The sequence below is a fragment of the Uloborus diversus genome, chromosome 4, assembly GCF_026930045.1.
Source record: "Uloborus diversus isolate 005 chromosome 4, Udiv.v.3.1, whole genome shotgun sequence".
NCBI classification, from domain to species: Eukaryota; Metazoa; Arthropoda; class Arachnida; order Araneae; family Uloboridae; genus Uloborus; species Uloborus diversus.
This window is the reverse complement of record NC_072734.1, coordinates 29305825-29322153: the sequence shown is the minus strand read 5'-3', so window position 1 is coordinate 29322153 and position 16329 is coordinate 29305825. Positions and strand designations below refer to the sequence as shown.

Here is a 16329-nt window from a genome sequence, read left to right as displayed (position 1 = left end):
TAACGACTCCGACTCCAACTCCTTTACCCCAAAATCAGTCCGACTCCGACTCTTCGACTCCGACTCCGACTCTGACTCCACAGCCCTGGCTAAAACCTTCGAATCATTGGTAGTTTAAGTTATAGGAAGTCTCCAGAGCAGTCTCAAGAGTTTGGAATGCGATGAAATCTTCGAGGTAAAGGGATTTTTGAGTTATAAGCTTTGAGTTATCGAGATTCGACTGTAATTTCAACAGATAAAACAACAACCTTTTATAATTTTGGCTTTGTTATTATTTTTTTTTTAAAGTTATATGACGTTTTCTCCTAATTAGAAGCGCATACTGTACGGGTACAGTGGTGTTCAAACACCCTTTAAGTGTTTATCGAGGACGGGAACTCCCCCCTTCCCATTTTTCTTATATTTTTCAGAATTGAAATGTTAGATATATAGTTGGGGAAAATTAAAGCAAAATTTCCATGTTTTAACTTCAGATCCTTCTCTATCTCTTAAATCAATTGAAATATAAAATTTCTCCCATTGCATCCTAGACAAACTTATTGAGAGTAACTGTGGTTGAAACACTTGATTTTAACTATTTGTTAGCGGATGAAATTCTGTTTCCTCTTACCTCAGCGTGTACCTCCGATTCTATGGCAGCTGGCTGCCACGGCTCTCTGGTATGCCGCAAGGCGTGCCGCGAAGTGTCCATGGTATCACTTAACATTTACTTACTTATATGCATATTAGGGGGAGACCATGATGCTGTGAGAAAATAATTCTTCAAAGGGGGACGCGAATCGGAAAAGTTTGAGAGCCCCTGGTCTGGGGGGTAAATGGAAAGAGTGTTTTCCTTCCCTATGAGGTTGAAGTGGGATGATAACCATTATATACAAACTCAGTTAAGAGTTTTAAGAAGTTTCACAGCAACGATACTGACTTTGTGACCCATAAACCTCATGCAACCTACTGAACTCTCCAAATGAGTCATTCCATTTCAAATCAGGCAGGCAGGTATGAAAAGTGTCATATGACCATCACCGATTTTTTTGAAAAAAATACAGTAGTTACAACTAAGAGACATATGAAATATCCCAAAAGGATTTTGCAAGAAAGAATTTTTTTCTTCAGTTACAGCCTATTAAAATTCTGCACAAAATCCGCCATTTTGGAAAAAAAACGGCAAAACACTCCATTTCAAATGGACATTATTTCAAAAGTATTTAACCTATTTGAATAATTCTTTTTTCTAAAAATAAATAAGGACCCATATATCCTATAGACATCGTTTTTGAAAGTTTAGTTAGGTTTTTTGATAAAGAAAAAAAAACATTTTTGTCGCGAAAAAACTGCATTTTTACCGATTTTATGATTTTTTTTCTCCATGAAAAAAAGTTTTTTTTATTAAACGGAGATGGCAGTCTAATGCCCTTATACGATAATTTCATAACATATTTTATTATAATCCTTAGATGCATACAGCCTCGGAAATAAAATTTGAAATTTTGAAAATTTTTAAAAATTTGCGATTTTTGAAGTGATTTTACTCGAAAAAACCATTTTTTAAAAATCTAAAAATTGGCTCACTTGAACCCCATATAATGCTTAACAAGTGGGTAGACACCGCATCCCGTATTTTTTCCCATAAAATGTTTTATGATTTTTTGAAAGTGACCTTATCGCCCATGGCATACATGTAAAATAAAAATGTCTAATAATTTCAGTAACTAAAATTCTGGTTATATTAATGCCTAATAACTACAATAAAGGTGCCCTTTATCAGGAACAACTAAAATCTTACTAACTTGTAATAATATATCAGTAACAAACCGCTGTTGATGACCTAGTCAATTCGTCTTTTTGTAAGACTCTGTGTGTAGCCTTTAGATAGAAGAGCCTTTGGTGATTATATTAATGACTAATAGCTACGATAATGATGTACTTTATCAGTAACAGTAAAAATCTATATTTTTTTTATAAATATTACTTTATTTTGTCTCCACAGCTATGCATTCACCGTTACTTTCATATGCAGCAACGAATCATATTTTTTCTCTTTCAATTCTCTTTCTTTTCAACTCAATTACGCGACAGGGGAAACCATCAAAGGGAAGAACAATACAATGCATTTAAAACGATTAATTTTAATTTCGTGCTTTGGTTTGACATTGGCGAATGTTGTCATATAATTTTTGGATCCTACCTAGTATGATTTACTTTTATACGTAACAATATGTATACTAAATTCATACCGCAAAACTCACTTGTAGTATAAGAATTTAAAAAGCACACTGTTTTATGAGAGAAATAATTAATTGAACATGGTTGTAAGTTGAGGTAACCAAACAGATCACCAAAGGTAGCTATTATAGCCAGGGATCCAATTTCTAACAAAAGAAGGTCAGGATCCCTATAGTCTTCAGAACTTATTTTAATGCTTAAGTGGCCTGAATTCGGTCAAAATACAAAAATTTGAATGAAACAAATAAGGAAGTATGGGATCTCAGCTCCCATAACAATTAGGCGCTGATCAGCAGAAAAATATATTCATATAACGAAGTACAAAAAGACGAATTGACTGGGTCATCAGAAGCGGTTTGATACTGCTACATTATTAAAAGTCAGTAAAATTTTACTTGTTGCTGATAAAGTGCACCATTATTGTAGCTATTAGGCATTAATTTCATCAGATTTTCAGTGACTGAAATTATTAGAAATTTTTATTTTACATGCATGCCATAGGCGATAAGGTCACTTTCAAAAAATCATAAAACATTTTATGGGAAAAAATACGGGATGCGGTGTCTACCCACTTGTTAAGCATTATATAGGGTTCAAATGAGCCAATTTTTAGATTTTTAAAAAATGAGTTTTTTGAGTAAAATCACTTTAAAAATCGCTAATTTTTGAAAAATTTTAAAATTTCAAATTTTATTTCCGAGGCTGTATGCATCCAAGGATTATAATAAAATATGTTATGAAACTATCATATAAGGGCTTTAGACTGCCATCTCCGTTTAGTAAAAAAAAAACTTTTTTTTCTTGGAGAAAAAAAATCATAAAATCGGTAAAAATGCAAATTTTTCGCGACAAAAATGATTTTTTTTCTTTATCAAAAAACCTAACGAAACTTTTAAAAATGATGTCTGGAGGATATATGGGTCCTCATTTATTTTTAGAAAAAAGAACCATTCAAATAGGTTAAATACTTTTGAAATAATGTCCATTTGAAATGGAATGTTTTTGCCGGTTTTTTCCAAAATGGCGGATTTTGTGCAGAATTTTAATAGGCTATAACTGAAGAAAAAAAAATTTTCTTGCAAAATCCTTTTGGGATATTTCATATGTCCCTTAGTTGTAACTACTGTAATTTTTTCAAAAAAATCGGTGATGGTCATGTGACAGACCCTGCCTGATCTGAAATGGAATGGCTCAAATGCTAAAAGCATTTAAAGAGAAACTCATACAGAATCTTAAATTATTTGCCATATTTAGGTAAAATGCACACAAAAAATTAAATTCACATCAAAATCTAATCTTCCAAAATAAGGTAGGAATAATTATTTTTTATTTGATTATTTGTTCGCTTTCTGTGTAACTGTTGATGAAATTTACTTTGGATGGTTAGAAATCCAGGTCATTGAGTAGAACGTCAAAAATTCAAACGCACATTTCCGAGCCCTCTTAGCTGAAATTCGGTGACTTTTTTGAAAATTGGTTTAATTCAGTTTTTCCTTACAGAAATTGAGTCAAACATTATTTGTGTGAAGTCGGTGTATTTTCCAGAGGTGCATTCAGTTTTCTTTGTTTAGTTACTGCTTAATAGTTTATCGCAGAGTAAAAGCAGAGTAGTAAATTCTTTTCATTTTTTACATATGTTTAGTACACAAGGAAGTAAAATTTTGTTTAAAATTGTTCAGGACAATCTCGTTTATCCGGGCTAACTGGGACCAAATGTAATCCGAATAAACGAAAAACCGGATAATCCGGGCAATAATGCAAAACATATTCTTAAGTAAGCAGACTTATTTTTTACTACGGTAAAATGCTTTGTAAATAAACTATATAGTAGTACTGTTTTTCGCAAATGCTTCATCATTGATAGTTCAGCTGCATTGGTGTCAGACAGCCGCTTCAAGTACGCCATATTGTTTATTAAATGAGTACTATATTTAATAGTACATTCCATGCAGGAGCTGCAGGTTTAATCAAAACAAAAAACAAATATTTGGCGAATTTTACTTCCGTTTTTAAAATTATTATTTTCGTCAATACAATTTTCTTTTAATCTAAAAATTTGGTCCGGAAAAACCGGAGATACGTATAAACAGGAGACGAATAAATGAGGTTCTACTGTAATAAATTCTAGCGTAGTGTATTGCATGTTATGTTTGTACTATCTGACCACGTTATTTGATTAAACGATATACAATTTTCCTCAACGATATTTTCTTGGTTATTTTCGAAATTCCGAATTGGAACATCCGAACTACTTATGGTATGTTCCCAATTACTTCGGATTTTCAACTTTCTATTATACTTGTGTGATTGAATAATGTTAGACATTCAAAAGTTTCTGCGTTGTTCTTCTCCTGTTTGTAATTTTGTAACTGGGAGGTAAAGGGCAGTAAGTCACAAAAACAAAATTTGCCTAGAGATTAGTTTAAATTTTTTCTTCAGTAAAGATTCGTATCGCTGGATTGTCATTTATGAGCTTCAGAAACGAAAATTTGTTTATCCAAATCTTAGTGCTTCAAACCTCTGATTGTAGTATAAAAAGTTGAATAAGGTGGCATTTAAATCTCGATTTTGTGAAAATTGAAGATAAACTTAAGGGGCTCTCCATAAATGATGTCACATCATGTTTTTTCAACTTTTTGACCCCTTTCCCCTTCCTCAATTTGTCTCAAAGTGTCACAGTTCACCATCCCTTGTCACATGTCACGCCATCTTTCATAAGCATATTCTTATAAAAAATGCATGATTTCACATTTATTGCCACGCCCCTTAGTCACAAACTGTTATTATTTCGGCGCACCCCCTTCCCCTCAAAGCGTAATATTATTTGTGTACATCCCCTAATGGAATAGCCAATTTGATACAAAAAAAAAATCGAATAAGCGGGATATTCCATTAGCCGGGATCAAAATGTCGAATTACAACAGATGGTACATTTAAAAATTTATTACATTAAGCGGGGTATTCTTTTAACCCATGTTCCAATAAGTAGGCTCGAATGTAGCATCATTAACCAATTAGGCACGGAATTTTTATTATTATTACTGTTGCTGTTGTTTTTTCCTCATTGCTTTTATTTTTATTTCCATTTAGAACATCAAGCACAAGATTATATTCATGATTTGAAGTCAGTTCTTAAAAGAAGGAAGAAGAAATGGAGAATTATTGCTGTTTCATCTGCTTCCGCTAAATACTGAATGGTAAAGACGGGGGGGGGGGGGGGAGAGTTGATGTCATTTATTTCATCAATTCCTCTGTTTTTGATTTTCAGTTTACTCCCTGAATATTTTGAAGCTTTGAAGTCAGAATTGTCTTAGTTTTGTTTCATATGAGGCAGTGACAGGCAAAGGGATGTTAAGTGCAAAAATTAAAAATATGGATATAACTAGTATACAAATGGTAGGTGAAACTCTTCTCTGTTTTAGGGCAAGCGTTAGTACTAGTCGTCCTGGTAGGTGTCGAGGGTCGACAGCTACACAGCCTCATTATATCTAAAACAGATGGTAGGTGTGGAGGACTTCGGGATGTCATGTCATGTCATATACAGATTCGCGTAGAACACTTTTCTACGACAGTCCTACCAATGGCCGGAACAATAAACGCATTTTACTCAAAACTTAAACATGTCCACACTAACCCTCGCTGCTTTTTATTACATTTTGCTTTGTCATTAAATTGTATAGGGTATTATTCTGATACACATGATATATTACATCAGCGGGCTCCATCCCCTGCCCGTAAACGGTCGCCAACCTCCGGAACTGCTGACGGAGTCCCATAAAGATCGTTGCGTGATCTTAACTCGTTACGCTAATGCTCACTAATGCTTTTAATCTAAACCCAATGACCCTGCTCAACTCTTTAATACAGGAATTGCAAAATTTTATACATGATTATTTTGTTAATCAATAGGTCCTGAACAGAAGTAGGTTATAGCTCATTAAAAAATTTAAATCTTGCAATTATTTTACTTTATTCATTGTCGCCAAAACTTATTTGGCAACAGCATACGTTATTTTGTGTTTTTAATGAACTTTTTTAAACAAAACAAAACTAAAAGTGCCATTACAGTGAAAAGAAATTCCCAATTAAAATAAGAAGTTAAAACGTAAAATAATCCGCGGTATTATAATAGAAATCATTAATTAAAGTGAAAATCGCGATTAAATTAACCCGCCACAAATAAAACATTAAAAGCGCCATTAAAATTTTAAGTAACACTATGCGGCAAAAACGAAAACTTTGAAAATGTTTCTGACGGAATTTCAGCTGATTCTTCTCTAAAAGGACTCCCTGAATCCAAATATGACTAGTGTTTTCACCCTACGTGTCCCAATTTTTAAAAATGCCGCCCCCGCCCCCATTTTTTATTATTTTTTTTCTCAGTTTTAAACAATTTCTTAGCCATTATTTTTATTTGGATTGGGAGGAAGCATTTGTCTGTAGCTCAGAGCCAGAGTAACTTAATTATTGTTACTTAACATTATTGTTACTTTTCAGGAGAGCGAAAAAACTTACGTCTAGTCTAGTGCATACAAAGGATGAGGCTCCCACTCTTTTATGCTGGTAAATAGCTAAAAAGGATTTCTTTTAAACATAATTATGTTGTGATGATTCGATGCGGAATAAGGTTCAACATATTAAGTATCAATAACCTGAAGATTGCCATTTTTGGACTTGCGTAAGTCTGTCTCTGAAGTAGAGAAATTAGCCATTAATACACAATATTTTCTGAGGGGCTAGAGAGGTACAGAGTTCAAAAGCATGAACATTTGGAGCAATTTGGGAACTTCATGGAGGTATTCCCCTCTTAAATATTTTCAAAATCAGCAAAACCGATCCCCCCCCCCCCCCCCGCCCAGGAGTTTGTTTTACAATATAAATACGGTCTGCACAAATAAGTGAACAAAAATTCCGCATTATACTTATATGCAAACCTATTTATAACAAAAATACTGTGGCTACTCAAACTCCGCCACCAAAACCGCCAAGAAAACCTTTGGTTACTAAAAAAAAACACTAAAAAAAAAGCTTATAATATGTTCTGGATTTAAACTTATTGTAACTGTATATAGTGTACATACATTTTTGTATATATTTATTCTTTTATTAGTTGATGCTTTTGCATATTAAGTTCTTTAAAAGTGATTATTTGGAAAAAATGTGTTTGGATATTAATGTTGATTTGGAAAAAAGTGACTTTCTTTCTTAGTATGTGAATATTGATGCTGTGACCTGTGGGTGATAGATCACCAAACTATTGACTAAGTGATTATTTGATCGATCACCAAACTATTGACTATGTGATTATTTGATTGATCACGAAGCTATCGGCTAAGTGATACTTTGATCGATCACAAAACTATTGACTATGTGAATACTTGATCGATCACCAAAACGTCCAATGGATCGTGAGTACTAACAATGACTTATTATGAGACGGAAATGATTACTGTATTATAAACACTGATAGCGACAAGTCACCTACCAATGACTAATAATTGATGATGACGAATCCCTCATGACGAAAATGATGAATATTCACTTGTAGTGACTTATGATGTTCCCTGATGCTGATGATGCTGATGACTACTGCTGCGGTAGACAAATGACTGAAAATTTATTCCTTCTTCACTTCTTCTAAGTTCGTTTTCAAGCCTAATTTTCTACTTCTTGCTGCCTTTTCCACCTTAATTTCACTCCTTTATCAATTTCAAACGTATTAATCTCAAAGAAAAAAAAACAGTAAATAAATTATAATCAAGACGCACTTTTTTACGACGATTAGTAATATTTAATGCAAACGAATAATTCAAAATAAATTTGATGCAAATAGTAATATGTATTACAATAAAGTGATCCAAATAAACTAGTTTTTGGCCTAAGATTTGTTTGTTTTTGTTATGATAGTGTTGTATGTCACGTAGTATCGAGCAATATTTTCTGAGCCCACTTTGTCACTCTAACCATTTTTTAAGATTTTTACGAATATTTGATGTGCGAGAGAGGATTAAAAATAAGAAAGATTGAAAGAGTTAAAACTTCAAATTTTCAACCCTTTCTTTCCAGAGAATAAACTCAAGAAGTGCTAGAAAAATAACAAATGTTGATTATTTTCTTAAGTATTTAAGACTCTTTTATTTCCTCAAAGCAGTAATCTATCGAGAGTTACAGATCTAAATCTGTTCTTTCTAACTACAATGCACGCACATATTTTATTACTTTGGATTCTGAGCTTGCATTCTTATTTGCTTGTACATACTATAAATAAAAAGAAGGGGGGGGGTGATAAACTGGCTATTATTCATATTGGATGGATTAAATATTAGCTATTATTCGTAATGGCTATATAAACTATTAGTTATTATAATGTTTTGTTTAAGCTGAAGTCATCATTGTGTATAATATTTTTTTTATGGTGATTACGGCCACAACAGATTACAAAAACTAGTCAATGTCTAAAAACTATGAAACAAAACGAGGAAAAGCAAAATGAAAAAAAAAATTTGAATTTTGACCTTTTGAATTCAAATTATGTTTTTCGCAATCACGAGTGTGTATGTAGGTGTGTATGTTTATGTCTGTGTGGAGAGGGGTATGTGTGTTTGTGTGTAGGGGGTATGTGTATGTGTGTGTAAGCATATGTGTTTGTGTCTGTGTGCAGGCATGAGTGTGTGAGTAGTTGTGTGTGGGTGTCTGTATGTATGCGTGTGTATGCATGTGTTTGAGTGTGTGTATGCAGGCGTTCGTGTGTGTGTATCTATGTGGGCATATGTGTTTGTGTGCTGGCATGAGTGTGTGTATGTGTGTGTAGGAGTGTGTGTTTGTGTCTGTGCGCAGGCATGAGTGTGTATGTGTGTGTAGGCTTGTGTGTATGCGTGTGTTTGTAGGATATGGAGACGATTTTCGCAATAGGAGCAGCATCGTGAGGCCGGTCGACGCGACGGTGGTGCTGGCAGAGGGTGCTGGTGGGAAAATAAAATGTTAGGAATTCAAAACAGTCAAATGAGAACAATAAGCAATCGTGATTGCTCAAAAAAAAAAACACTTGAAAACATGTTTGTTTATTCAAAAAAGCTTGTTATCAGATAAAACGTGATCTCTTTGGAAAAATGCATCGGAAGTACCAGAAAACAATCTTTTTTAAGGAAAATAAACTTTAAAACACGACAGTGATGTAAAAATGTAAAGAATGTTCATTTTGAAAATACGCTCGTTCGTTATAAATAGAAGTTGCATCTTGACATTGCATAGCTGCCAAAATTGAAATATGAAAGTTAGGATGACTTTGCATAACTAACAAAAGTTAAAATGTAAAAGGGATTTTTAAAATATTGGTAGGGATTTCTTCAATTGAGCCTGTATAGGTCCAAAAATTGGCGCTTAGAAATCCGGCAAGACCTGAAATTCGGATTTTGTAATTACAATTATCATTTTGAAGTTAAGAAAAATATATTTTTTAAAAAACCTACAACTTTTGTGATAAAAAATATATATTGAAAAGAGGAATACGTATTGCAGCAGCTATAGCTGTGTCACGGGGAAATGGCGGATGAACTGCATGGGGAAACAGAACACTTCATTTTGGAATAGGTAGAATCAGCGAGAACGTGCAAGCAGTTAAGTTTTTACTGCACTTGCGAACTCTGTGATCATACCCATCACAAAATGAAAATGAATGCCATGTTCATCTGCCATGTCTCCGTGGTCAAGCTTTAAAATTAAGGAAGTTCAAGAAAAAAAAATCCAAAAAAGATCCAAAAAATACGGTAGAGGTTTTTTTTTTTGGAAAAAAAAGGTTTTAAAAAGAAAAAAAAATGAATAATTCATTCCTTTATTCAAAAGTAGAATAAAGAGAAATATATGTAGACCAATCCAGGTAAATAATAACTTAAGGCATGGCCCCACTGAATGCGCTGGCGCTTACGCTTTTAAGTATTCAGTGGGGCCATGCTTAAGGTCTCGTATGGAGTATATGGACAATTAAGGAAATATATTTTTTTTAATATAAATTTTAAAAGAATCTAAATGTATACGTCAGCGGTGTAAACGTGTGACCTTGAAAAAGCATGCGACCTCCGAGAGTTTCTTGTGCGGGCAATCTTAATCGGATTTAAAATTAGTTAGTATATGCATTACTGCTATGCATTTTTTTTTAAATTTATTTTTAGAATATTCATATCAAAAACACTCGGAAAGAAATTTAAAAACAATTCTACTTTGCTTTTATCATTTGAAGTAACATTTAAATACGTAGTTTTCTCTTTTTATTAAAATGCAACAAGTTGAATACAAAAATATTATCTTGTGTCCATTCTTATGCTGAATAGAAAAGTTTTTTTTTCCTACTACAGTAGACTCCCGATTATCCGCGAGCGGTTTATTCGCGGGGCGGATTATCAGCGGGGCGGATTATCCGCGAATCAATCAACAATCACGAACATGTATTTTCGCAGTAAAAAGCGAATACTAGTATGTTTTTTTTTTTTTTTTTGAAAAATTGTACATTTTCACTCAGTTGTTTTTGCTAGATTGATTGATTTAATTTTATTATTATTATTATTATTATTATTATTATTATTATTATTTTTGTGCATTCTTCACCGTACATACACTGGTTTGTTATTGATGTTAAGTTCGGTTGTGCAAAAATACAAAACATTTATACTGTACTCTATATATATTTTCACTGTTTGCAGAAAGTGTTATGCATCAATACAGTTAAGATTTTGAGATAGGACAATTTTTACCTGATTTGTCCCCCATTTCAGTCTTTTTGCGGTTATCCGCAATTTTTATTATCCGCGGCACTTGTGCCACCCAATTCCGCGGATAATCGAGAGTTTACAGTATCTCTACTAATAATAAAGCTGAAAGTCTCTCTGTTTGGATGACTGGATCTCTGTGACGCGCATAGCGCTTAGGCCGTTCGGCCGATTTTTCATGAAATTTGGCACAAAGTTAGTTTGTAGCATGAGGGTGTGCACCTCGAAGCGATTTTCCAAAAATTCGATGTGGTTCTTTTTCTATTCCAATTTTAAGAAAAAAATTATCATAAGATGAACGAGTAAATTACGAAATTATCATAACGTGAAACCGTAACATGGGTACAAGCCAATTGGCGAGAAAATTCACCATACATTATTTGTTAAATACAGTCGACTCCCGCTATAACGCGATCCGACTTACGCGAAATGGCTATAACGCGAATTTTTCACGAGTAACGAATTTTAGAGCTAACGCGAATTTTTCGCCCCACAACATGAATTTTTTTAGAAGGAAGTATCAACTTCGTTATTGGCAACTAAATATTGATTTCATGAATATTATTACGTCCCTTTGAGCATCACTGACAGCCGAAGTTCCCACGCCAAACTAGTCTAGTGCATCAAATAACCATAATGGCGCCTTAGTGCCATTATGGTTATCTTCATTATATGGCATGGCCATCTAAAGTTTGAAAATGTGAAGAAAAAGGAAGTTTCTGATAAAAAAGAATTAAAAAGGCTAAGATTCTTGATATGCTTGAACAATTAGAAAACGTCGAAGGTAACGCGACAATAAGTATGAGTGAATCTTCGATATGTACAATTAAAAGTCAGAACAAAAAGATGTCCGTAAAAGTTTAGAACTTAGTTTCAATATTGAAGCTTGCAGAGCAGTCTAGCAAAGTAAAAATTATGAAAATGGAAGCTACGCGCGCTCTTGCATTGTGGAAGATAAAGTTTAATAAAAAGATCAGGTAGAAGAGATGTAGCCACAAATTGAAACGTTTTAAATAAAAAGTGAAGCGTATTTAAAAATGTATTAGATTAGAATAACGATCTGATTGATCTTGGAGCATAAATCATCACTAGTATCCCTCATTATTCAACTCGTAAATATTGCTACTGTATCTACTGTACAGTACTATTTTGTATATCATTTTAATTTTACTGCATGCAGTGCATACCGTGTTTTATTTTATATCTTTTATTCCCATTGGTCATTCATTTTGTACATCTTAAGTATTTCATGTTGAATAACAGTTTTTTTTTTTTTTTTTTTTTTTTTTAATACAGTAAAAGTCCAGTTTTTTTATGGAAGAAACTGTAATGGTTCGGAATGTTTTAGAGCATTCCGAAGCATTTTTCCGAAGTATTCCGAGATTGAGGGGTGTTTATAAGTGCCTAAAAGTATTTGGTATGCTTTAAAAAATTTGTATGCATATATTTTTCCACAACGCGAAATTTCAACTTACGCGAGGAGTCTTGGAACGCATCCCTCGCGTAAATCGGGACTCGACTGTATACAGGCAAACCAAAAGACCTTTTAATTTTTCTATTACGGGCAAAGCCGTGCGGGTACCACTAGTATCTATATAAAGCAATAAAGTGATAAAATTTACAAAAAAAAAAAAAAAAAATCATTACATAATAGTAGCATTAATAGGTTTGTAAGCACACGCTGCCTCCTTTATTAATGTCTAACTAAATGTAGCCTTCAGTGGTAAAAATGTTCCCCACTTCTGGTATAGACAAAAAAACAATTACTAATTTTTAAAATAATTCCAAAAATTATTAACAGGATTCAGAGGAATCGAGCACACTCTTCCATTGTCATAAAGGTTTTCCTTTCACTTGAAGCACTCGGGAGCTCTGGAATACTCTTCGATTCGGAAGATAAATGGTGACAGGCATAAAAAACAGATTCTTCCCCCTTCCTTTTCGCTTTCGGGAAGGAGTGAAAGTTCGGTTCGGAAGGTTTTTTTTTTTTTTTTTTAGTTCTCGTTCTTCTCTTCTAAATACCAGGGCTGCGTGGTGGATTTACGGATAGCCAAGGAGTACGCCATACCGCAAACAAATTGAGTTGGATTTTTAAAAAATACATAAATATATTTTATCAGGAATATAGTACGTATATAATAGCAAATTCACTGATCGAGTGATGCTTCTAACGTCATCAATAATGAAACTCGCGCCATAGCATGATAATTTGATAATACTTTTTGGAAATGTTTGACATAGGGCAGATAAATGCTTTATTTTGACAAGGCTGCACTAGATCCCGTAACTTACCTGTTTTACTGGTAAGACTGTCATTTAAGGGGAATGAAGAAACGAAAAGTGGTCAACAATGAACGCTATCTGCTGGAGTTCAGGGTTTATCCACTGAAGTGAGGGTTAAAATTTCAACAATGAAAATATCACCAAACAGGCAATGACCTCCTTCAAATGTACAAGCAATTTTCACCCGTCATACCTTGACGGGCGATTTTCTAGTGTATGTATCTATATATGGATACATTATATGTATATGTTTATATACAAGGTGTTCCGTTTTAACCTGCAACACCACTATTTTCGCAACCGTTAGTCCTAGATGTATACTTCCAATTGCAAAAATGTCCAAAATCAGATGTAGAATTAAGATATTGAAAGTTGAAGTGAAAATAAAAATAAGATCAGGTAGAAGAGATGTAGCCACAAATTGAAACGTTTTAAATAAAAAGTGAAGCGTATTTAAAAATGTATTAGATTAGAATAACGATCTGATTGATCTTAAAGCATAAATCATCACTAGTATCCTCATTATTCAACTCGTAAATATTGCTACTGTATCTACTGTAGTCAAAAAATATAAAATGTAACTTTTCATACGGGCCCCAGGTCCCCTAAATTATACTTAGGGAAATATTCTCCAGTGAAAACTATTGCTGACACAAAAAACTTGACATTTGTGAAACAAAAATTCAAGGAGATATTCCATTTTAAAGTTTTAATGGACCATACAGAAGATGAAATAGTAACTTATCGCCCTTTTAGAAGAATGACAGGTTGTCAAAGTAAAAGAAAAGCAAAGAATTTATATTTTTCATTGCTATTCAAAAAAAAAAAAAAAAATGCAAATGTTATGCTGTGATACGAAAAAACACGCCACTCAACTTTGAACAATTTGAAAAACTACACTCTATGCACACATATAATTTTAAACACTTGTTAACCGCTATATTTCCCCCCAAAAAGTGTTATTGCTGGCGAGTGTAAAATGGTGTAAGTCACAAAACGCTGCGTTTCATAGCTCCGTGAATGTTGGTCGTAATTATTTCAAACTTTGTGTTGGAATTATTTTTCAATGGAGAATATTTCCCTAAGTATAACTTAGAAGACCTGGGGCCCATATAAAAAGTTAAATTTTGTCTTTCTTGACTCATTTTTATTTTCGCTTCAAACTTTCAATACCTTAACCCTACATCTGATTTTGAACATTTTTGCAACTGGAAGTATATACATCTAGGACTAACGGTTTAGAAAATGAAGGTCTTGCAGGTTAAATCGGAGTACCCGCTATAATGTGTGTGTATTTGATCAGGAAATTTGGAAAATAATTTATATATTTTCACAGCTCCAGTGAACTTTAAGTTTCTTTAATTTCTTTCATTGAATTTTTGATTTTTCCTTGTTGAACCTCGTTTGAATCACATGTTGAACGGCCTGTCACGTTCGTCACAAAACGACATATTTTCCCTTCCCCACTTTTTATAGCACTAAATATAAGGAAATTGCTTTATTCCCTTCCAAAGAGCTATCTAGGATGTCTTTAAAATATTGAATTTTTTTTTAAATATCAAAATACTTAGTTATCAGCGTGACGAGCGTAACCGCTTCAAACAGACGTTGTATCTTTCAAACGTTTGGTTTAGTAAAACATAAATGAAATTTATATTTTGAAATAAGTTAGTTTTTGTTAATATCACCGTAAAGTAATTTGTAATTGGTACTCGATTTTTTACAAATTTGTGGAATTTTTTTAAGGATACTATGGAAAAAACGTCAGCTAAAATCAAGAGTTCAAGTAGAGCAAAAACGGCATGTAAACGAAGAGAAAATGGCTGGAGAAAAGCAGCAGAACGTATGCGAATATTATGGCAAAGTAAAAATAATGCTAGGTAAATGAAGAAGAAAAAGACTGAGGGATCAAAATTGAGAATGCAGAAGTTAAGAGTGAATCACAGGGAAAGCTAGTAAGTTAACTTGTATAAGAGTTGTAAACTCATGTAACTTCACCTTTCTCAACAGAACAAGTTTTCAGAAAGACACAAAAAACATGCTCTTTCCAGTAGTTCCAGAAAGAAATAAATTCGGCAGTTATCTAATATGTTATCTTGTTTAATTATAATAATGGAATTACTGTGGAAGAAATAAAACTCATAAGAGTGGAAGAAGCCTTCTTGGTGAAACAAGTCTTTCAGTTAATTATTTATCTAGAAAAGAAATTTCATTTGTGCGTTTCAAAAAATCAGAGGAGAAAAGTAAATTTTTCACAAAGTAATAAAGGGAGTTATTTAATCCATGTTATAGATATGTGTTAATAAAAGAGTTAATTTTAAGACAAAGTATCAGTGCTCACGCATCAATTATTATTTAAACACGTACCTGTCCCAGAAACTAAACTGGTCCATTTCTAAAATGTTCATCACATGTCATACTTTGAATAAATATTCATGTCTGTTGCATTATATAAGCAAAAATAAAAGTATTTATTCTGCATGAAAAATAAAGTTTAGGATTGAAATAATGCAATTTACTGTTTTTGCAATAATATCTACCGAAACTGCAGAGAAATTGAGAGTTGAATTTAATGTAAATACTCTAGGTTACAAATCTGCTGTGGGCACGTAAACAGCTGTATTTGCAGAACTGAGTTTTCGAGATTTTTGAAAAACGCGTTTTGGATTCAATACTAGCTACCGGGCAATATTAAAATTAAAAGTTTTTCTTCTTCAGCGGATATCAAATGAGCAAACTTGTGCAATAAAACTAACATTCAATAGACCGCAAAAACGATGTCAGCGAAGATCGTCAAAATTTTTTTGAATTTTTGAAGCTTATTTTTCGAAAAAATCGCCAGAATCGACATTTTTTTCGAAAATGTCGTTAAAGAGAGCCTTTAATTTCGTTTTTAGAACTTCAATTCCGAAAAAACTCCTGGGGAGAGCCCCTGATCCTGAGCATTTCTCCTAACATCAAATGAAGATCCATTAACATTTCGTTTTTGAAGTTTCACTAGCGAAAAGTTGAGGAATAGCTCCTGGCTCCAACCTTCACTTAACGCTACCAAAGTTGGCCAATC

At 33.2% G+C, this 16329-nt stretch overlaps 1 long non-coding RNA gene across 1 annotated transcript in view; it reads left to right on the top strand.

Moving 5' to 3' along the window:
• Window positions 1-8091, top strand: part of LOC129220327 (uncharacterized) — a 62752-nt gene extending 54661 nt beyond the window's left edge. Inside the window, exons 2-3 of the long non-coding RNA XR_008580460.1 lie at window positions 5311-5417; window positions 7430-8091. This is a non-coding gene — a long non-coding RNA (uncharacterized LOC129220327). The remainder of the gene's footprint in view (window positions 1-5310; window positions 5418-7429) is intronic.
• Window positions 8092-16329: the final 8238 nt, after the last annotated feature.